Below are 24,196 nucleotides of genomic sequence, written 5' to 3'. Positions count from 1 at the left end.
TCAGCTTCCGACCGAGTTTCTGGCTGAATTCTGCCGAGAAACCCGGCCGTGTGTACAATTTTGCCGAGGAAGCCGACGAGGAGCTCGACAAGGAAATAGAGAACATGTTCTCTATTTCCTCGTTGTTCTATGGGAGCTCTCGGCCCGCCGAGCTTCTCGGCGGCTTCAGGGCTGAACTGGCCGAGGAACTCGATGTGTTTGGCACGTCGAGTTCCTCGACCGTGTGTACGGGGCCTCAAAGTAGTTCATGCACTACTTTGGTCCAACTTTCATGCAATTTGAGGGACCTATTTTTAACTTTATGCATGAAGGTAAAAAACCTGTGTACAGCAGCTCCCCCTCTAAGACGTATTTGCGGAGCCGCTCACAGCAGGGGTCTGGTGCGTTCCTGTTCACCATTTCAGTGGCGAATCAGGTCAGAATTTTTGCCTGAATGCGGATCTGAAATGGAGCCAAAGACGCACAGGACCCTTCTGCGGTGTGCTCCGTGGCCGCCCCTGAGCTGTGTCAAACGGCTCCATTGAGAGCCGGTCACACTCTCCTGTCATGCAAATTGCACTGAAGTTGCACTTCTAAGCCAGCGCAACTTTAGAGTCGCACAAGTGTGAATGTGGCCTTAACCCTCAAAAGTTAAGAGAACGAAGTTAGGTATCAAGCATTTAGGGTTGTGGTTAATGAAGGGTTAATATGGGGGGCTTAGGGTAAAGTATTCCGCTATACATTGAAAGTTATGTATTTCATAAGAATGCATTATATATTCCGTATTGAAAAAAAAGTGTGATTTTCTGTTTTTGTCTCTCTTTAAACAATAAAAGCAGCAAAGATTACATGAACAATTTCAAAGATGTATCCGGTCGCATCTCTACATAGATATGCATGTGGGACATAAAGCACTGAAGTTAGCTTTCCAATGAATTATAAATGAGAGGCAGGTTCCTAGTTTTACTAAAGTGAGGACAGAGCATTTTTACAGTAAATAACCTGTCAAGTTGTGACAATGCTACTGCAGCATCAAACGGGCACAGTGCTGGGAGGTTTTCTTTATATGCTGTTGTTCCTGTATATTTCACAAAGGAGACAAGAGAGAGATATCCTTAGTGCTGCATGGAGAAAATCTCTGCTTGGGGAAGTAAAATTTATAACCACATTTCCAGAAATAGGAAGAATGCTTTTCACCTTACTTATTGCTGCCTGCCAAAAAGAATGATTCCTGAAGTCTTGATTTACAACATCCATACCTTGCTGAGGAATAACTACCGACAATAAAAGCATATGTATTGTGAGAGCAAAGCCAAAGGTTGGGCTCATGCACACTGTCTAAAAAAAAAAAATCTGAGATGCAACTCAGTATCCTGTACACCCCATCAACATACCATTTTGCTATGAGTTTCCTAGAAAGTGGAAAGACAGACAATGTGCTAAAACAACAAAGGGCCAGTTTAGTGTCCTTCAGGCTTTGGGGGGGCTGGACTGTGGCCAGCGGGAGTAAAAACTGCCCCAGCATTGGTGCCTCATTATGAATTTAATATGAGATTTAAGACCCTACTGTTGGTATCAATGGGAAGAATAGTGTCTGATTGATAGAGTTAGTAGGAGAATGGTGCATCATTGGTGTCAGTTCATGGAATAGTGCCCCAAGGGCCAGATAAAGGCAAGCACAGGGCCACATTTGGCCCCTGGGTCACATTTTGGAGACCACTGATCTATGTCATATGCACAATACGTTCTAAGTACTTGTTCTGTGAGTTGCCACATAGGGTTCAGTCCAACAATCAGTTCACTAGTTCAAACCACTGGACGTGCTGCAAACACCTAAAAAAACGTAGTTCACAAGGATGTATGTAACAAGTAAAGTCCTTCTTCCCTGCTGACAGAACCCCCCCTTCCTCCCCACTCATCAGCAATTCTCGGCTCTGATTACTCAAAGCTGTAGTTGCTGTGTTCACAGAGCAGCTCTGGCAACTGCTGCTATCAAGAAAAAGCAGTCTGACTCGTGTTCATCAACAACACTGCTCAGAGGGTGTGGAGTGTCGAGCAGGCAAGTCAGGACACTCTGTACTTTGCAGATAGAGAAAGGAGCTGTGTGATAGTGGGCGTCCTGACACTTCTGCTTGCCCCCTCCCCCCTCAAGAGGCTTTCTCCACACCAGTGAGAAAGCCTTGCATTACTGTGTGCAGTTACAGACAGAAGAACAGGAAGTGAGGATTTCTCAGAAGAAATAAGGACATTTAAAAGCAAAATCGAAGGATGAGGTAAGTGAAGGAGGACTGCACTAAGGTAAAGGAAGCTATTTAGGGAATTTTGTTTTTTACCTTTACAACCCCTTTAACTGAAGCAACTTTACAGGAAAATAAAATAGTTTACCAAGGCAAACCCCTCCCTCCCACAGAGCTGATTATTCTGTGATTGGCCACAGCCGCCTGTCCTGGAGGCAACTTTAAGTCGCGCTGTAAGTTGCTCCAAGTTGCTGAAGTCGCCTTGCAAAATTGCGCTGTAAGTCGGGTTGCCCCTGTGTGAACCGGCACTTATCTGAGCAGTATTTTATTTAGGAAAACATACCAACCCAAGATGATAATAAAATTAAACACAGTCACTCCTCTAGTTTGGCAGCATTATACAGGATTATTGGCTCTTGGCATGTTTATTTTAATAATTTATCGACGGGGATATTGTATTCCTCATAAATAAATTCTGCACAGGCTGAAAAATATTGATATAGGCTATTAGAGACTGAAACTGGTGGACAAAATGTGAAGTTAGTACCATCAATCAGCAAAACAAAGTACACCCACCTTGGAAAACGTATATTCAGCTTTCTATTAGGGAAAAGTATTCCACGAAGGAAGGGCTGGTAAACCATACCAACATGGACATATAGGTAGATTCAGTAAGAGTTAGGCCGGCTTATCAGTAGATAAGCCGACCTAACTCAGAATCTACGCCGACTTATGTTTAAGCGTATGCTCAAACAGAGATACGCTTAAACATATCTAAGATACGACGGCTTGCGCCGTCCTATCTTAGATTGCAATATTTCGGATGGCCGCTAGGCGGCGCTTCCATTGCGGTCGGCATAGAATATGTAAATGAATAGATACGCCGATTCACGAACGTACGCCCGGCCAACGCAGTACTTTTACGCCGTTTACGTTAGAGATAGGCCACCTAAAGTTAGAGCTTAGCCCTACATGGAATAGTAATGTTAAGTATGGCCACCGTTCCCGCGTCAAAATTTGAAATTTTTACGTCGTTTGCGTAAGTCGTCCGTGAATCGGGATTTACGTCGTTTACGTCCACGTCAAAATCAATAGGCCCGTGCGGCGTACTTAGCCGCAATGCACACTGGGAAATGTAGGCGCCCGGCGCATGCGCAGTAAGAAAAAACTTCAAAAACGTAAGGTCAAGCCTTATTAACATAAAACACGCCCCCCTTACACACATTTGAATTCGGCGCTCTTACGTCCGCCCGCTTTAGGCTACGCCGCCGTAACATAGCAGGCAAGTACATTGTGAATCATGTACTTTCCTCGCTAACTTACGGCGGCGTAGCTTAAATGCCTTAAGCTACGGCGGCGTAGCTTAAATGCCTTAAGCTACGCCGCCGCAAAGTTGCGGCAACGTACCTGAATCTAGGCAATAGAGATAAACAAAAATGTATTTATAATAGGATGGGTAAGGGTTAGAACTTCTGATAATGTTTTTATTCCTGCCCCAGTGACTACAGCACCAGTAATTTCTTTTGTCAGCATCACAAGGACAGGAAGTGAGATAACATCTCTACAATGGAATCACAAACAAAGAAATAAAATAGAACTATAAGGTTTATGATTAAGGTTTATGCTTTTTGCCTTTTCAGTTGATCATTTGGGATTTAGTTCTTTGATATATTTAGTATACAATAAAAATGTTGGTTGTGTGTCTTTTTCATGCATGCTTGTACATAAATGTTTCTAAAGAAATGCCTCTTCGGTTACATTAGGCATTTACTTTTAGCCAGAAGCTTTGATAAACACTATACATCACATCACCTGCATTTTCTGTAGGCATTATGTGGATAATAAATCCTTTTTTATCTGTAAGTGGCTATAACACTTGAAAAATACTATATAGCCGTATTTCTGGAAAATTAGCTGCAGAAAAAGACCTTGATAAAAACTCTGCAACAAAATGCTGATTTATTGGATCACCTGAGCCGCCCGAGTGTTATGTGATAATATGGATCTCTTTTTGTCTGTAGAATGTCATAAAGCTTCACCTTGTGTTTTCTCTGGCAAAAACAAAAGAAGGAATCTGATTGCTTATTATAATGTACCAATTCACTTTCATTCCCGTTTTTTATAATGCATTTTATGGGTAGCTTCCTTAGTTTCTTTTCTATGTTCAGGAAAAGCAACCAAGTTTGTAAATAGAACCCCTTTTCCATTCCCCTGCTGTTTCTTATGCCCCGTACACACCATCACTTTATGTGATGAAAAAAAACGAAGTTTTTAAAAACGTCACTTTAATTGACTGTGTGTGGGGGAAAACGTCGTTTTATGTCTTGTAAAAAACGACCAAAAAACATTGAAGCATGCTTGAATTTTATGTGTCGTTTTTCAAAACGTAATTTTTTACTTCACAGAAATTGACCGTGTGTAGCAAAAAACGTTGTTTAAAAGGACGTTTTTACACACGCGCATGCCCAGAAGCTAGTTATGAAGCAAGCTTCAATGGAAAAACGTGGAACGTAACCTCGCTTTGCTAGAACATTGTGAGAAAAACGATGGTGTGTAGGCAACTTCGTCTTTGAAAATTGAAGTTTCAAAAAGGTCATTTTTTACTTCACAGAAAATTTCGTTTTTTTTCATCACATAAAGTGATGGTGTGTATGCGGCATTAGAACCCTTGCTGCAGCTTTGGCAGTTTATATTTGCCTTCTAATTGCTAAAGCTATTTAATTGCAGATAGCATCACAGGAATACAAACAAAATTACATCAAGGAAAGCATCCCTGACATTCTTCAAAATTTGCATGATTTTTGCCCTAGATCCCTTGGAGTAATAAGCAAAGTGCAGGCACATCAACAGTGATGTTAAGAATGTCCTCCTTGAGAACCACAAGAGAAAATTACACAAATTTAGGACAGGCTGCATGACATAGTTCAAATACATATGACAAGCAAAATAACTTCATTTATTTTTGTGGTAAATGTGTTGGACTATAAATTGTATAGATTGCTACATTTCTTTCACAGTAACTGTACATAAGTAACTATGTTGTGTATTTCACATGCATTAAATTGATCATAGGATTATAGCAATTTAGAACAATTGTCATACAATTAGAATTATTATTCGAAGACATGTTAGACCCAGCGTCAATAAAGACATTGACAAGGTGAAGTCCAACACAATACCACATATCATAAATCCAATACAACATCAAGAAGCAACAACAAAGAAAAAATGTTCATACTGTATATGAAAGTGTTTAAAAACTAGGATGTGAATTATTAGGAACCAAAGTCTTTTTTGTTTCCTTTGAAAAATACAATAAAAAATATTTTGAAAAAAAAAAATAGCTAAATAATATAAAATAAAATGTAAAATAATAAAAAAAAAAAAAAAAAAAACCTAGGATGTGTGTGCCCATTTTTTCTTAGTATGCCATAGCTGAGTGGGTCTAAAAAAGTACTGTTCCCTTGAACCTTCCGATGATTCTTTTTTTTCCATGCTTCATGCATCATGTATGGTGATGTGGTGGTGACTTTATTAAGACCAGAGTTCTTGTACAGAAACTAATGCATTTCTTGATTTGAATAGTTGGTTCATTTACTAAGTTAGCCTTCATCCATCCCTGAAGAGGAAAGCATGGGTCCTACAGAGAATTGGCCTGATTTACCAGGCTTTGAGGCTTGCTGCGAGGGAATGCTGATTGGGTTCCCGCTCAGCTCCACTGGCAATGCAATGTTTTCTTGCGTGCCTGCCTTTCAGAGCATAGTGGTCTAGCTCTCAAATGATGCATGTGAGTGTAAAAGTGAAGATCAACTCAGCTGACAGATTGTCCAGCACAAGACTGTTTAAAAAATGAAATCAGAAATATGCTAAAATCATTTTCTAAAAAAATAATTATACATTTTACAGCATTATGTTTCTGCTGTTAAGTGAACCTTCAACTTCAGTTGATGACCCAGAACAAACTGGCTATAAAATGGCAAAGAAATGTGCCAATGAACACACAAACCTCTTACTGACATAAATGACTGCACTTGCACTTCTACATAAATTAGAGGCTGCAATATGACATAAAAGCATTGATTAAGATGACTGTGTGATAATATAAACTCATTTTGGTACACTGACTAAATTATTTTTTTACCATATGGGGGATTTTTTTCTGGAGAGTCTCTTGATATAGTTACAGCACCATATCCGACTGTGTTGCTTGTGGCTCATGTACTTTAGGGCAGTGGTCATCAAACCTATCCTCAGGGCCCTCTAACAGGTCAGATTTGATGTATTACCTTGGGGAGATGCAGTCTAGAATACTGCAATCACTGAGCAGCAAATGATATCACCTGTGATGTATTTCAGTTATCTTGCAAACCTGGCCTGTTAGTGGGCCCTGAGGACAGGGTTGATGACCAGTGCTTCAGGCTGGGTTCACACTACTACACTACTTTCATCCTACTTTGCTCTGCTACATTGGTCCTACATTTATCCTACATTGGTCCTACATCCATCCTACTTTCATGAACAGGATACTACTTTGGTCCGACTTCAATGATATTCAATGGGCCTGAAGTAGGATCAATGTAGGACCAAAAGTAGTACAGGGAGCATTTTCAAAGTCGGACCGACTTGTGTAGGATGCTACAAGACGCTCTCATAGGGAAACATTGAACACAGAGCAAAGTAGGATGAAAGTAGTGTAGTAGTGTGAACCCAGCCTTAGGGTGTGCAAACCTTACTCTATTTACTGTTTCATATTCCCATGTGAACACACAATGCACTTGGAAGGACATGGTAACCCTAAACCTAGCTGGGATTTCTGATTAAAAGGAGAAGTACAGGATTACAAAAAACTTACATACTCACCTATGTGGATGCAGCATCAGTCCAAAGCTGCAGCTGCTTCCCCCCACCAGCTCTGATGCCGCGTACACACGATCATTTTTCGGCATGAAAAAAAACGTTGTTTTAAAAAAATGTCATTTAAAATGATCGTGTGTGGGCTTCACATCATTTTTTGGGTTCTGAAAAACAACAATTTATTTTTTCCAACATGCTGCATTTTTTTAGACGTTTTAAACAATGTCGTTTTTCGGGTTGTAAAAAATGATTGTGTGTGGGCTAAAACGACGTTAAAAACCCACGCATGCTCAGAAGCAAGTTATGAGACTACAGTTCATAATGGAGTAAGCACATTCATCACGCTGTAACAGACAGAAAAGCGCGAATCATCTTTTACTAACACGGAATCAGCTAAAGCAGCCCAAATGGTGGCGTCATCCGCATGGAACTTCCCCTTTATAGTGCCGTTGTACGTGTTGTACGTCACCGCGCTTTGCTAGAGCATTTATTTTAAACGATTGTGTGTGGGCAACGTCGTTTTAATGATGAAGTAGGAAAAACGTTGTTTTTTCTACATGCCGACAAACTTTGTTTATTTTCATGCTGAAAAATGATCGTGTGTACACGGCATAAGACTGAGAACTGAATGTTCCCCAGACTGCTGATCGTTCAGTTCTCCATCTTCAATGAGCAGAGAGCCCCTTCAGAGCTCATTGGAGCGTCAGGCTGTGGAGGGGTGGGAACGGCTGACTCAAGCTCACAGCAACCTGCCGAAAGGCTGAGCCAGCTGCCAGTCAGGCATCTAGGTGGATCCCACCATTAAGGCTAAGTTCATACTTGCATTAAAAGCAGGCATTTGAGAGGCGTTAAAAATGCCCCTCAAACGCCTATGCCAAAGATATGATGGACAGCACACAGCGCTGTTCACACTATTGAAACATGAAGTGTTAAACATCGTTAAATCGCTTCAAAATTGAAGCCCCATGTCGAGTTAGAAGGCATTTGAAGCCTTTTAACACCTCCCATTCAAGTCTATGGTAACGCTTTGCAAATGCTCTGGCGGTTGCAGGGTGTTAAGATTTGTTTATTTCCTGTAATCGAATAGGTGTTTGTGGAACAGTTTTGACGCGCCTTAACGCTCGTTAAACGCTTCAAACTGCCCATAAGGTGTTTGGGAAGCATTTTTAACTAATCATTAACGCTTGTAAAACGCCAGTCTAACGCCCATACTAAAGTTCATTAACGCGAGTCTAACGCCCATACTAGCGCTATAGGAGCTTTTGTTAAGCGTTAGAAAGTGTGAACAAGCCCTAAAGCTTGGACTAGCTTTGTGTAGTCAGCTGAATCTGGGTCACAGGAGTACACTTAGTTCTGCACTTCTGTGACCCAGATTGAGCTGACAGCGGGCTAAAGAGAAGTGAGGAGTATGGCTAAAAGACATTTGGCCATACCTCTCTTTTAAGTGTAGGAAACTTCTTGGCATCCTAAAATTATAAAACACTGTAAGCTTTTTGGGGTCTTCTTTTTTACCCTGTTATATTGTATATATATTTAATGTAACCATAAACGGTGAGGTTTTAACCCTTTTTTATATATGTTACCTACATTTTTTAAAATTCTTACTGCTAAAGGTTATTATTCTAATCGAGAGATTCCCAAAAATATATTAAAAACAAAAAAGACCAAGGTTCTTCATGCCAAATGATCAATACATCATCAATGTATCTACCCCTACTATCTATTTCCGGGGAGGGACAAACATTAAAAATACATAAAAAATTGTGTTACATGATCAATAATATATAATTTAAACATCTGAATACATATACACACACACACACACAAAACCACTGGCCACTTTATTACGTACACCTGTTCAATTGCTTGGTAACACAAATTGCTAAACAGCCAATCACATGGCAGCAACTCAATGCATTTAGGCATCAAAAACTGCTGATCTACTGGGATTTTCACGCACAACCATCTTCTCTTCTGGGGTCCAAAACTGGCACCCCTAGCTCCTCCTCTTTAGTGAGTATCCACCATAGGAAGCTGCAAATTATGTATCCATAGCAACACTGATTACTGCACCAATAATCAGTTTGGGCCATACTTCATATTCCCATCACACACATTCCTGGATGAGCTCTGAAAGTAGGATGCTGCAGCAACAATCAGCTAGAAACTGGTTTAAATCACAATGTAGATATTTTCCAGCACACCATGGAACGACATGAATAGTGTCAAAACGGATGATTTATTTTACGATCAAAACACAAGGAGAGTGCTCATCACATGCCTGACGAAGGGGTCCCACGTGACTCTGAAACGTTGCACTCTCCTTGTGTTGTGATCATGCAATAAATCATCAGTTTGGACGCTATTCATGTCGTTCCATGGTGTGCTGGCAAATATCTACATAATAATCAGTTTGGGGGCACTTGTGTGGGCTCACGCCTGACCCCTGCTGTGTGCATCAATAGACACAGACAGCACAGCTCAGTCCCATCCCCACTACCTAGCCAATGGCTCCTGCTGCTATCAATCTGCCCTGTGAGGAGGAAGAGAGCAGAGAGAGCTGCTGCTCATGAGAGCAGCACTGGATAGAGATTAGACTCAGGTACGTATAAGGAGGGCTGGACACAGAAGGTTTTTTACATGCAGAGAATGCATTAAGTTAAAAAACCTTAAGACGTAAACCTAAAAAACAGAATCACTTTAAAAACGTTCACAAAGTTATTACCACTGTTTGGTTGGACTAAAAATACAATTATTTCTCAAAGCATTAGAAGCATAATGAGATTGGAGAGGGGCATTATTAGTTGTGGCCTCCCACCTCCTAAAAAATACTAATATTAAATTAGTGAATATATTAGTGCATGCCTATGAAAACCTAAAATTTATTGTAGCTCTTTATGGGAGCAAACCTAAACCCTTAGTCCAATAGCAGTGGTTGATCTCTGTCTAGAGTGGCAAAACTGAGGTTAAAAATGCCCTAACTGAAGTGTCCTTTGCCGAACAGATAGCAGTATCCACCAATGGCGGCCCGTAATGCAGGGCACATGGGTGCCGCCTCCTCATCCATGCATCCAGCCCCCTAATCTACATGCAGGGCGCCAGACACATGGATTTCAATCAGGTTTTTTTTTAAGCATGTGATTCGAGTCAGAGGCTCTAATAGGCTTCATAAAAGAGTGGGTTCGGGGCACTAAGCACTGCTCCCCGAGCCCATCCAGTTGTGCGACAATAGCGAATGAAAATTCGCTATTGTGACACCGATTCTTCTCAAGGCCAATCAGGAAGTGGGTCCCGATTGGCTTAAAGGAGAAGTGTTCCAATTGGCCCAGGAGGAGGAGGGAGGAGACGCACGGCAAAAGTGAAAGAAAGTGCTGCTCGCACCATAGATGGGGTAAGTGCCGGGCTCGTAGCCGACCGACAGGACGGGGGTGACAGGACCAACCGGACCAGTTGCACTGTTTGCCGCCTCCCCCCAAAAGATTTACCATCAGCTGCCACTGGTATCCACTGTTGATTTTAAAAAATGGAACCCTAAATGACAACCAGTCAAGGTTTAGTTCTATTTTAAGACACAATGGGGTTGATTTACTAAAACTGGAGAGTGCAGAATCTGATGCAGCTGAGCATGATAGCCAATCAGCTTCTAACTTCAGATTGTTCAATTAAAGGAGTTGTAAATAAAAAAATGTTTTTTGCTGAAATGACTGTTTACAGGATATGGAGACATAATAGTTAACTAATTCCTTTTAAAAACGATTAAAAATAGATAAAAATCAATCATATAATGTACCTGCTTTCTAGTTTTGTTTTTGCATGTTGTTTTCTGCCTCTGCTGTACAGAGCCACAGAGCCAATACAGGGCAGTGATGGTTTGTAAAACAAAACTGATTGGTGCTGAGGGGTTTTAGACACACAGTAATCACACCTCCTTGATTAGTGATCACAGAGAGAAAGCTCTCAATACTGTGGTTATCAGGAAACAGACAACCAGGAAGTGTGGAGATCAGAGAAGAATTACAGCAACTTGAGAGCAAAACGAACAATGATGACATGAAAACAGCACTGCATTAAGGTAAAGGAAGCTGTTAAGATTAAAAAAAAATCCTTTACAAACCCTTTAAGCTTAGACAATAAAGCCTGGAAGCTGATTGGTTTCTATTCAGAGCTGCACCAGATTTTCCACCCTCCAGTTTTAGTAAATCAACCCCAGTGTTTGCATTGTTTTTGTCAATTCATGTCTTAAACCTGAACTACAGAATAGACAAATACTGTCTCAATACAAGAGGTATGTGTATTTTATGGGAATCTTGGTTATCATCTTTTCTCTCTCCCTTCCTAGTCTCACAGGAGTCTCTGAGAGCAGCAAGAATCAATGGCTCTTGTTATATCCTGTGAAGGAGCAGGGCTGAGTCTGACCAGCGTGGCTTGAGAGCGCATGCACACATGTGCCCCCGTAGCACAAAGCTTGCTATGGTGGCACACACAGTAGAGAATGAGCAGGCAGCACTGGTGGGGAACTTCAGAAAAAGTGGTTTGGGGCCACTTTGTAAAATACCACTGCACAAAGTATTCATTATTTTTAGGGTTGTCCCGATACCGATACTAGTATCGGTATCGGGACCGATCCCGAGTTTTTTCGGCGGTACTCAGACGCCGATACCCCGCCCCGATACACAAATAGAATACTTGCCGCCGACCGCCGCCACCGAAGCCGGAATCCGCCGCGATCCACCGCCATTCGCCGCATCCCCGCTGCCGCCGACTGTGTAATACGGGCGGGAACATTACAGCTTTGAAAAGCTGTAATGATTCGCACCACGCATAGACACTCCCCCTCGCTCGGGTGAACTGTCCAATCGCGAGCGAAGGGGAGTGTCTATACGCAGCGCGGCGCCAATCATTACAGCGATTCAAAGTTGTAATGTTCCCGCCCGTATTACACAGTCGGCGGCAGCGGGGATGCAGGTAAGCGTGACATGGCTGTATGGGGGGAGACGCTGGCTGTATGGGGGGAGACGCTGGCTGTATGGGGGGAGACGCTGGCTGTATGGGGGGACGTTGGCTGGATGGGGGGTGACGCTGGCTGGATGGGGGGTGACGCTGGCTGCATGGGGGGTGACGCTGGCTGCATGGGGGGTGACGCTGGCTGCATGGGGGGTGACGCTGGCTGCATGGGGGGTGACAATGGCTGCATGGGGAGTGACAATGGCTGCATGGGGGGTGACAATGGCTGGGGGAATACATTGCTGGATGGGGGGTGACAATGGCTGCATGGGGGGAGACGCTGGCTGGTTGGGGGGAGACGCTGGCTGTATGGGGGGAGACGCTGGCTGTATGGGGGGACGCTGGCTGGATGGGGGGTGACGTTGGCTGGATGGGGGGTGACGCTGGCTGCATGGGGGGTGACGCTGGCTGCATGGGGGGTGACGCTGGCTGCATGGGGGGTGACGCTGGCTGCATGGGGGGTGACGCTGGCTGCATGGGGGGGTGACGCTGGCTGCATGGGGGGTGACGCTGGCTGCATGGGGGGTGACGCTGGCTGCATGGGGGGTGACGCTGGCTGCATGGGGGGGTGACGCTGGCTGCATGGGGGGTGACAATGGCTGCATGGGGGGTGACAATGGCTGGGGGAATACATTGCTGGATGGGGGGTGACAATGGCTGCATGGGGGGAGACAATGGCTGGTTGGGGGGAGACGCTGGCTGGATGGGGGGTGACGCTGGCTGGATGGGGGGTGACAATGGCTGGATGGGGGGTGACAATGGCTGCATGGGGGGTGACAATGGCTGCATGGGGGGTGACAATGGCTGGGGAATACATTGCTGGATGGGGGGTGACAATGGCTGCATGGGGGGAGACATTGCTGCATGGGGGGAGACAATGGCTGGATGGGAGGTGACGCTGGCTGGATGGAGGGTGACGCTGGCTGGATGGGGGGTGACGCTGGCTGGATGGGGGGGACGCTGGCTGGATGGGGGGTGACGCTGGCTGGATGGGGGGTGACGCTGGCTGGATGGGGGGTGACAATGGCTGGATGGGGGGTGACAATGGCTGGATGGGGGGTGACAATGGCTGGGGGAATACATTGCTGGATGGGGGGTGACAATGGCTGGATGGGGGGATACATGGCTGCATGGGGGGTGACAATGGCTGCATGGGGGGTGACAATGGCTGCATGGGGGGTGACAATGGCTGCATGGGGGGAGACAATGGCTGCATGGGGGGAGACAATGGCTGGATGGGGGGATACATGGCTGCATCTGTGGGGGGACATCGCTGCATTTGGGGACACATTTTAAAAAAAGTATCGGTATTCGGTATCGGCGACTACTTGAAAAAAAGTATCGGTACTTGTACTCAGTCCTAAAAAAGTGGTATCGGGACAACCCTAATTATTTTCATTAAAAAATTGCCTTTACAACCACTTTAAGCTCCGTAGCCTGCAGATATGCACATAGCTGTGTCTAAAAATGGCTAAATGTGTGATAAATGGAAAAAGAAAATATGGACAGCCGCACTCCAAAAAAACTTGATGGTTGTCTTTATTTAAAAAAGAGGAAAAATGCACTACAAATCACAGCACACAACACGGAAGTAAAACAGCTGACGCGTTTCGCACTATACATTAGTGCTTAATCATAGCTAATGTGTGATGTGGTCAATCACACACCGAATAATCTGCCTCTAGGTGTATATTTGCCTACACAAAGTTCGAGTGAGAACAGCCTTTTAGCTGTCCTGTACAATAAATACAACCCAACCACATTTGTTACTGAGATAAACAGATTGGATCACCGTGATCCAGGGATTCTAGCCAGATTGGGAAGATAAATGCATAGCAGACATCTGAAAATACTTCTGATCTACTGGACAAACTCATTTTAATCATCTTTTTTTTTTTAGTTACAAATAAAAATAAAAATACAATGTCGTTCCCCCTCCCAATGGGTCTTACAACTATTTACTAAATTCCTACAGCTCCTTAATGGTTCACCTTATGTGAGAGTGGGCTTTCCAACTTCACTCTTTTATCTCAGGCCAGTAAACCAGTGAGACTCGCTATGCTTATGTATGACAGTTTAAAGGGGTAGTAAATGTACATTTTGTTTCCCTAAATAGCTTCCTTTACCTTAGTGCAGTCCTCCTTCACTTACCTCATCCTTTGATTTTGCTTTTAAATGTCCTTATTTCTTCTGAGAAATCCTCACTTCCTGTTCTTCTGTCTGTAACTCCACACAGTAATGCAAGGCTTTCTCCCTGGTGTGGAGTGTCGTTCTCGCCCCCTCCCTTGAACTACAGGAGAGTCAGGACGCGCTCTATGTTGCAGATAGAGAAAGGAGCTGTGTTTTAGTGATCGTCCTGACTCTCCTGTAGTCCAAGGGAGGGGGCGAGCACGACACTCCACACCAGGGAGAAAGCCTTGCATTACTGTGTGGAGTTACAGACAGAAGAACAGGAAGTGAGGATTTCTCAGAAGAAATAAGGACATTTAAAAGCAAAATGGAAGGATGAGGTAAGTGAAGGAGGACTGCACTAAGGTAAAGGAAGCTATTTAGGGGGGGGGGGGGAAATTACCTTTACAACCTATTTAAGGGGTTCTAGAAGATTCCTACACTGCCATTCATAAGTGCATAAACAATTGGTTGTGAGTGTCACCGGCGCAAAAGAAAATAAATAAATAAATGTGAACTGTGATCTGCTGCAGTACTGTGTGCCCTTAGTGGGGGTCAATAGTGCTCTAAGAAGAAAAATGTTACTGCGCTGATCTAATTATCCAGAGGTATTTAATCTCTGGGAATATGGACATAAGTGAAATATCAGGGCCACAATGTACCCAATCTTAAGTGTGAATAACCTGAATACAAACAATAAAAAATATAAGAAATATATGAGTCATACAAATGTGACACAGTGATTTCAAACTTGAATCGTATATCTAGATCAGTGTGTCAGCATACAATCCATATGCCACAGTGCTTCTATGAGAAAAATGGCTGTTGCTGCTACTGACCAACCAAATCGTGAAAACAATACGAAAGATATTACAAAAAAAATATATTATATATATATGTGTGTGTAAAAACCCAATATGCAGTATGCCAACTGCACCGTGAGTTGTCCAATAACCGATATTGGAACAAAATAAAATAAATATCAAATAAAAGTGAAATAATTATCAAACAACCATACAAATGTGCAATGTGCTGGCTGCACTTAAAAATAGTCCAAATGACAGGCAATCTTGCTCTTATACAATAGGTTCCAGCAAACACAAGGTTCAATGTTGGTAATGCTGTGTACAGGAAAGTGCCGCTATCTCTTCCACCCGACAAAGATGTGCCACCATCACCAATGGTTAAAATCAACACTCACCAGACCCCAGATATTATTAGGCTCCAAAGTGGTGTCTTTTCTTTGTCGGTCAGTGGGTGTTGCCTCCTTTTCCCTTTTACAAGGTGTCATCAATTCCTCAAAAACAAGGGGCTCATCATGGTGTAGTATATTAAAATATGTATTTATTTAAAAAAGGTAAAAAAATATAACACTTACAATATAAAGTGCCTCTGACCGGCACTGAGTGTCTTTGGCAGTGTCAACCGTTAAAAGCCGCTGACCAGCATTTAAGTGGCGTCCTAAGAGGTGTGCTTGCCCCGCTGTGCTCCGCATGTATTGCTACAAGGGGTCCGTGCGCGCTGGTGTGCTGCACCCTCAATGTGTGTGTCCAAACAGCCTCTACGCGTTTCGCTAGTTGCGTCGTCAGGAGAGCTGTGGACACTACTGTTTAGGACAGCCTAAACAGTCAGCGGCTTTTAACGGTTGACACTGCCAAAGACACTCAGTGCCGGTCAGAGGCACTTTATATTGTAAGTGTTATATTTTTTTACCTTTTTTAAATAAATACATATTTTAATATACTACACCATGATGAGCCCCTTGTTTTTGAGGAATTGATGACACCTTGTAAAAGGGAAAAGGAGGCAACACCCACTGACCGACAAAGAAAAGACACCACTTTGGAGCCTAATAATATCTGGGGTCTGGTGAGTGTTGATTTTAACCATTGGTGATGGTGGCACATCTTTGTCGGGTGGAAGAGATAGCGGCACTTTCCTGTACACAGCATTACCAACATTGAACCTTGTGTTTGCTGGAACCTATTGTATAAGAGCAAGATTGCCTGTCATTTGGACTATTTTTAAGTGCAGCCAGCACATTGCACATTTGTATGGTTGTTTGATAATTATTTCACTTTTATTTGATATTTATTTTATTTTGTTCCAATATCGGTTATTGGACAACTCACGGTGCAGTTGGCATACTGCATATTGGGTTTTTACACACACATATATATATAATATATTTTTTTTGTAATATCTTTCGTATTGTTTTCACGATTTGGTTGGTCAGTAGCAGCAACAGCCATTTTTCTCATAGAAGCACTGTGGCATATGGATTGTATGCTGACACACTGATCTAGATATATGATTTAAGTTTGAAATCACTGTGTCACATTTGTATGACTCATATATTTCTTATATTTTCTATTGTTTGTATTCAGGTTATTCACACTTAAGATTGGGTACATTGTGGCCCTGATATTTCACTTATGTCCATATTCCCAGAGATTAAATACCTCTGGATAATTAGATCAGCGCAGTAACATTTTTCTTCTTAGAGCATAAGTGCATAAAACACACAATATAATGAATATTCTTGCTAAAAAAAAGGCCATCCATACATGGACACCTAGCTTATCTCCTGATATCTGGCAGATGTCGGGAAGTACCTGATTATTTACCCTGCCCTGAGAATGGTCTATACAGTGTACACAGACAATAAAACATTTCTGAGGGAAAGAGGAAGCCATTTTTTGGCAGAAAATACATTGCATGTCTCCTCTGTATTATTTGAATGACTTTGGGTGTCCATTGTGACACATGACTACATAAAGAAACATTTCAAATGCAGCAGAGTTTTTCCCCAGTTGATAAAATAAATGCTTTTTGGCATTGAAGTTCCTTTTCAGAGGCAATGGCAAAGAAAGAGAAAAAAGGGCTTTATTTTGCTTTCCTTGGGACAGTTCATATCAGCTACCATTTGTGCAACTTTTCCCTGACCTTTAGAAGCGCATGTCTGATTTCTTACGATTCTGCCATTTTTACAATTCACTTTTTTCTCTCTAAAACCCATAATGCCATTTGCTTATCTCTGTTAAACAGAGCAGAACGTTTTTAGAATCAAACAGCCATCAGAGACCCTAAAAAAAAAAAAGAAAAGAAAAAGGATTTTATTGTTGTCTGCTCCCTATTGCCATCACCAGATAAATTTCCGTCTTTTTCTCTGTTGATTCTGGATGGCAGAAACAGAGTTAGACGCCTTGTATAAATATTAGTTGAAATGGATTTAAAAACCCTCTGGTGGATTGAAATTGCAGTAAGCCATCAAGTATTTTAAGCTGCCCAGAATTAGAAAAATATTATATGCTATGTACTTAATGTTCAGCATAGCTGTACAGCTTGAAGATCCTTTCATGGGTGACATCATCATGCCCATCTTTTTGGTAGGGCAAAGAGTGTGACATTTTCTGAAAAATACCTGGGGAATTCATTTAGCCAATTTTGAAGTGAGCTCTCAACTTATAGCTCGATTTTCTCACTGACATCATTTCTGATTGACATGTTGCCAATTGGTATGCAATCAGAGATGGAGAGGATGGTGGGTGACGTGAGCTTTACTGAGCTGATTACCATGTAACTTCTGCCAGAGAGTTGATACTGTGAAATCTAGGATTATAGTTTAAAGCGGTAGACTGATAATGCTCGTCTACACGTTAGGGCTTGTGTTGCAGCTTTGTATGTGTCACATCATTCAGTCTTAGTATAAGTGCTTGACTTGTCCCCAAAGTCATCCAGAAATTCAGCTCCGGAATCAAGTAGCTCTTTAAAACTGGACACTTGCTGACTGTGCTCTGTTTGTCTCGTAATATAAATCCCTTTAAAGGGGTGGTAAACCTTTGTTTTTTCATAATAAAAATAAGAAACATGCCCATACTTACCTGCTCTGTGCAATTGTTTTGCACAGAGCAGCCCTGATTTTCTTCTTCTGGGGTCCCCCACCGGCGCTCCAGGCCCTCCTCTTCCCTGTGGACACCTGTTCAGGCTCGCTCCTGAGTCTAATGACACAGACAGTGGGACTCAGCCCCACCACCCCGCTCCATGTCACTGGATTTTATTGACAGGAACCAATAGCTCCTGCTGCTATTGATCTGTCGAATGAGGAGAGAGACATCATCTGGTGCCGCTGCGCTCATGCACATTGCTGGATCGGAGGGTCTGGGGTAGGGTGACCATATATCCCAGGTACAGGGGACAGTCCCCTGATTGAGGACACTGTCCCCGGACCAAGTCTGTCCCTGGTTTTATCCCCAGATTGGATTTAATAGGGGTAGGGGCAATTTCAAAGACAATCAGTGCAGAATTAAAATTAAAAAAATAGAATTACACACCCCCGCTCCGCCGTGCCTACTAGCATAGGGGGTGTATTTTTCCCATTATCTGTGCCCCTTTCTGATGATCATGTGCTGGTCGGAGCGGAGGGAATATTTCTTCAGTTTCGGGCGCATTCCCATTCAGCTTCGCTCGCATGTTCTTCTGCCTTGGCTCAAATCCTGGACAGCAACCTGCCTGTCTCCTTGCCTTTCCTGGCGGAGTGATCTTCCTCCGCTCCCCATCCAGTAGTAGCCGGGGCCCGAAGAGTAAGACTTGAGAGGCTGTGAGGCGGGCGGCGACGGGCAGAGAGTCACTGATTGTTGTCACTAGTAAAGAAAAAATATGTCCCCGGATTTCATTTTAAAAATCTGGTCACCTTAGTCTGGGGGGCAGCTGCAGCACAGAAGGTTTTTTACCTTAATGCATAGAATGCATTAAGGTGAAAAACCTTGAGGCTTTACAACCACTTTAAATACAGTGGGCTTTTGGCGTAGGGCACCAGGGAGCACAATATGCCTGATGATGAGACTCTGTCATTACCCCCACCAAAAAAACTACTGCTGCAGGTATAACATGTACAAACCTGCAGCAGCTTCCAATATCCTGTCATTACAGCTGACCATTGTGACAGGCAAGGTTCATGCATATAGCCCCATAGCATACAATACGGGAGTTTTTACCCTGTCAGAATAGACTAGATAAAGCATATGCTGTAGCTGCAAACACTCAGGGCCAGATTCACAGAAGAAGTACGCCGGCGTATCTACTGATACTCCGGCGTACTTTCAAATTTGCCGCGTTGTATCTTTAGTTTGAATCCTCAAACCAAGATACGACGGCTTCTGGCTTCGATCCGACAGGCGTACGGCTTCGTACGCCTTCGGATCGTAGGTGCAATACTTCGGCGCCCGCTGGCTGGAGTTCGCGTCGTTTTCCCGCGTCTGGTATGCTAATTAGCATTTTCCGTCGATCCGCGAAGGTACGCGCGGCCGTCGCATTCTCTTACGTTGTCGCTAGTCGGCTTTTCCTGGCGTATAGTTAAAAAACTGCTTTCGTGGCGTATAGATAGACCTGCCATGTTAAAGTATGGTCGTCGTTCCCGCGTCGAATTTTGAATTTTTTTTTTTTGCGTAAGTCGTCCGTGAATAGGAAAGGACGTAACTCACGTCGACGTTCAAAAAAATCACGCCGGTGCGACGTCATTTCGCGCAAAGCACGGCGGGAAATTTCAAAATGGAGCATGCGCAGTACGTTCGGCACGGGAACGCGCCTAATTTAAATGATCCACGCCCCCTACCTGGATCATTTGAATTAGGCGGGCTTGCGCCAAAGGGATTTACGCTACGCCGCCGCAACTTTACAGGCAAGTGCTTTGTGAATCAAGCACTTGCCCGTAAAACTTACGCCGCCGCAAATGTACCTGAATCTGGCCCTCAGTCTATATTAATCAGACACATGTACGCATGTAGCCAATCAGATTTACAGTATGTATATTTGCACGTATAAGCTGTGGGTTCTTCACTCAAGTGTAGTGCCTTTCATGAACTTCAGTCCAGCCAGTGAGGTACGTTTATGGGCTTTCTGCCCATTTTTATTCAAAAGTTCAAAAACTCACAAAAGGTTTCCTCGCCAGGGTTTTCAGCATCACACCTGAAAATATACATTTTCCAGACTATCCAGACTGCATTGTCCCTGAGTCTTTCTCTGAACAGACTCACCCCGTTATCTAATTCAGCCTTGTGACAAACTAACTGCCCAACTTGGGGATAATTAGGCTCCTGCCTAAATACGCACAGTTTTTTAAGCCCGGTACACAGGATGAGTATATCTGACGAATGGGGAAGCCCAAAGTTTTGAGTTGCCACCCGAACAAGTGTAGAGGAGAAGCCTTTCAATGAGTACACTTGTTATGTTGATTAGATTGGTGGTTCCCCTCACTTATTTCCTTTGGTGTCTACAGGATGGGAATGGCAAAAGAAAACCTAAAAGGGGGTTTTAAGCATTTTACTCTGCCCAAAATAATGAAGATTTGGCTGAATATACAGTATAACAAGTTAGCAATTTACAGGCTACCCTACATTCAAAAGAATGAACATAGCATTATCACTCATTGTATACCTTGGTTGTTGAATATGTTTAAAGCAGAGTTTCACCCTAAAAATGAACTTTCTAGCTTGCCTTTAATGTAAAAAATTTTTTTTTACTCACTTCTTTTTTTTTTTTTTACTCACTTCTATATGGGTGTTACTAGGCAGATTTCGTAATCTGCCTAGTTCCTAGTCCGCGGTGGTTCAACTTCCTGTCCTAAGACCCCATTGCCTCCTGGGAAATTATGACACTCATTTCCCAGGAGTCACTGGGCATTACTGTGCCTAAAAATTGCCCAGCATGCACCTCTCCCTGAAAACCAGGAAGAAAAAGGAACTGGGTTTCACATGCCCACACATATGATGGATACGGCCACAACATGAGCTGGAGGATATAAGGCAAGTGTTTGCAATGATTTCTGGAATGATTGGGAGCTATTAATATGTTTTAGGGACTATTTAATGTGATTAATTTTAGCTTGCAAAAAAAATAAAAATTATGCCCGGAACCCCGCTTTAAATATACTGGGCTAGATTCAGTAAGAAGTTACGTTGGCGTATCTGTTGATACGCCATGTAACTTCTAGGATGCGCCGGCGTATCTTTTTTCTGTATTCAGAAAGCAAGATACGCCGGAATTTTGCTAAGATACGACCGACGTAAGTCTCTTACGCCGTTGTATCTTAGGGTGCATATTTACACTGGCCGCTAAGTGGCGCTTCGGTTGATGTCGGCGTAGAATATGCAAACGAGCTAGATACGCCGATTCAGAAACGTACGTGCGCCCGGTGGATTTTTTTACGTCGTTTGCGTAAGGCTTTTTCCGGCGTAAGATTACTCCTGCTATATGAGGAGTATCCAATGTTAAGTATGGACGTCGGGACAGCGTCAAATTTTGCGTCGTTTGCGTAAGTCGTTTGCGAATTGGGCTTTGCATAAATTACGTTCACGTCGAAAGCATTGACTATTTGCGACGTGATTAGGAGCATGCGCACTGGGATACGTTCACGGACGGCGACGTCATTTACGTGGGGTCATGTTTTATTTACATAAAACACGCCCACCTCTTCACAATTTGAATTTGGCGCGCTTACGCCGGCAGATTTACGATACGCCGCCGTAACTTAGGGCACAGGTTCTTTGTGAATCAAGCCCCAGCCTCACTAAGTTACGGCAGCGTAGCATATCGGAGATACGCTACGCCCGCACAAACTTGCGGCGGGCTATCTGAATCTAGCCCAATAACTCCGCACTTGTGCCATTACATCTAGTGTTCCTCCATTCTTTTTTTGGGACATTCATATATATAAAAACATAAAAATAAAGCGAGTGTGGTAGCGTACTCTGAGAATATGTGTTTTGCACATATAGCCTAGATCTTTTATTTTCGGCGCTGTATATTTTTAGAAAATAAAAACTGCAAGCTTTCAGCTAATAAGAAGAAGACAGAAAGCCATCCTCCGGCTACAAGCCTTTTTGAACTAGCAAGGGCAAAGCTTTGTGTGTTCAAAAGGAATACAGAAATGTATTGGTAATGATGTGTGAGGCAGCCGGGATGAAGCTATTCCCACTTTCCGACATTTCTTTTTGTCCTCATTTTAAGACAAGTGTGCTATGTACATCTGCAGTTTTCCCATTAGATTGGCCTGCGCCTAATAAACGAAAGGGCAAGAAGCAAAGTGAAGTAACCTACAGTAACTTTATTGTAGTGCACTAAAAGCAGTAATATGAATGGTTGCTATGGCTGTAAATAACCTCTTCCAAAAATCTGGCTTATTTGTCAGTAAAATAATTTATCATCATTTATTTAGCCATTTTTTTTGTTGGTACTATTTAAAGGGACCATTTTCTTTACCAATGCAGTCCAGTATAATTGGGTCACCTCAAAGATCCAAGAACAAAACAAGCAATATAACGCAGCTTATAGTCCTTAGATGTGGTGGCTGCCTTAGTTGTCATTTTTTTTAAGATATCATTTTCGGCAAGCACAGAAAATATGTTTTCTTGCCAGAAGTCTGCATCACTTCCTGTTAGCTGCAATGAAAAGCTCTGCCTTCCAAAGCTTTTTTCTGTAAACTACCAATTGCCCTGCTACCCCCCCCCCTATTAAAGGAGATAAAGAGATACACACATGTTTGTAGTCCACATCAGGACAGCAGTCTTGGGTGACAACCATAGCTGCCTCCCTGACTTAGCCACCCAGGTACAGATGTGTTATTGGCAGGATCACAAATTGGAAATAAAGCTTGAAAAATTAAAACACGTGCAACCACCACACCAAGGTCTATTAAACAGTAAGGCCTCGTACACACCAGCGGATCTGTCTGCTGAAAACGGTCTGCCGGATTTCTGGCTGATGGTTGTACACACTATCAGACAGAAATCCGCGCCGACACGATACGCGGTGACGTGGCCGCGCCGTCGCCACGATGATGATGCGGCAAAGTGCGCGGCCCTGGAAGGTCAATGCTTCCACGCATGCGTCGAACATGTCCGGTGAGTCTGTACAGACGACCGAACATGTCCGACTGACAGGCTTCCAGCGGACATGTTTCTTAGCATGCTAAGAAACATTTGTCCGCTGGAAACTGTCCGATCCGCCGGACAATTGTCCGGTCGGCCGTACACACGACCGAACATGTCTTCTGAAACTGGTCCGTCGGACCAGTTTCAGTGGACATGTTCGGTCGTGTGTACGGGGCCTAATACTTTACATTTTTGTTTTTGGGTTTAGATACACTTTAAGCTCCTCCACTCTACAGTATCACACAAAAGTGAGTACACCCCTCACATGTACATTTGTGTAAATATTTATTATATCTTTTCATGTGACAACACTGAAGTAATGACACTTTGCTATAATGTAAAGTAGTGAGTGTACAGCCTGTATAACAGTGTAAATTTGCTGTCCCCTCAAAATAACTCAACACACAGCCATTAATGTCTAAACCACTGGCAAGAAAATGAATACGCCCCTAAGTGAAAATGTCCAAATTAGGCCATTTTCCCTGCCTTGTGTCATGTGACTAAGTGAGGGTTATTTACGAAAGGCAAATCCACAGTCGCTGTAGATCTGAGGGGGACATGCAAGGAAAATAAAAAACAGCATTTTAGCTTGCACATGATTGGATGATAATATCAGCAGAGCTTCCCCTAATTTCAGAGTTTCCCCTCAGATCTACAGCGATCTACAGAGACTGCACTTACAAGTGCACTTGTAGTGCAAAGTTGATTTGCCTTTCGTAAATAACCCCCAAGTGTTAGAAGGTCTCAGGTGTAGTTGGGTGCAGGTGTGTTAAATTTGGTGTTGTCGCTCTCACACTCTCATACTGGTCACTGGAAGTTCAACATGGCACCTCATAGTTACATAATTAGTCAGGTTGAAAAAAGACACAAGTCCATCCAGTTCAACCATAAAAAATTAAATAATAATAATATCATACAATCCCGTATACCCAATTCTATACCCACAGTTGATCCAGAGGAAGGCAAAAAAAACAGCAAACCACAGCAGGGGAAAAAATTCCTTCCTGATCTCCCAGAGAGGCA

General features: G+C 43.1%; 1 protein-coding gene across 2 annotated transcripts in view; it reads right to left on the bottom strand.

Annotated features, from left to right (window-relative positions):
• The window catches only part of SLC35F1 (solute carrier family 35 member F1), a 454,222-nt gene that overhangs the window by 183,156 nt on the left and 246,870 nt on the right, over window positions 1-24,196 (bottom strand). The gene's annotated exons all lie outside the window — the stretch shown is intronic.

The sequence above is a fragment of the Rana temporaria genome, chromosome 4 (assembly GCF_905171775.1).
Source record: "Rana temporaria chromosome 4, aRanTem1.1, whole genome shotgun sequence".
Taxonomy (NCBI): domain Eukaryota; kingdom Metazoa; phylum Chordata; class Amphibia; order Anura; family Ranidae; genus Rana; species Rana temporaria.
Note: the sequence above shows the minus strand (reverse complement) of the source record. Positions and strands in the feature narration are given on the sequence as shown.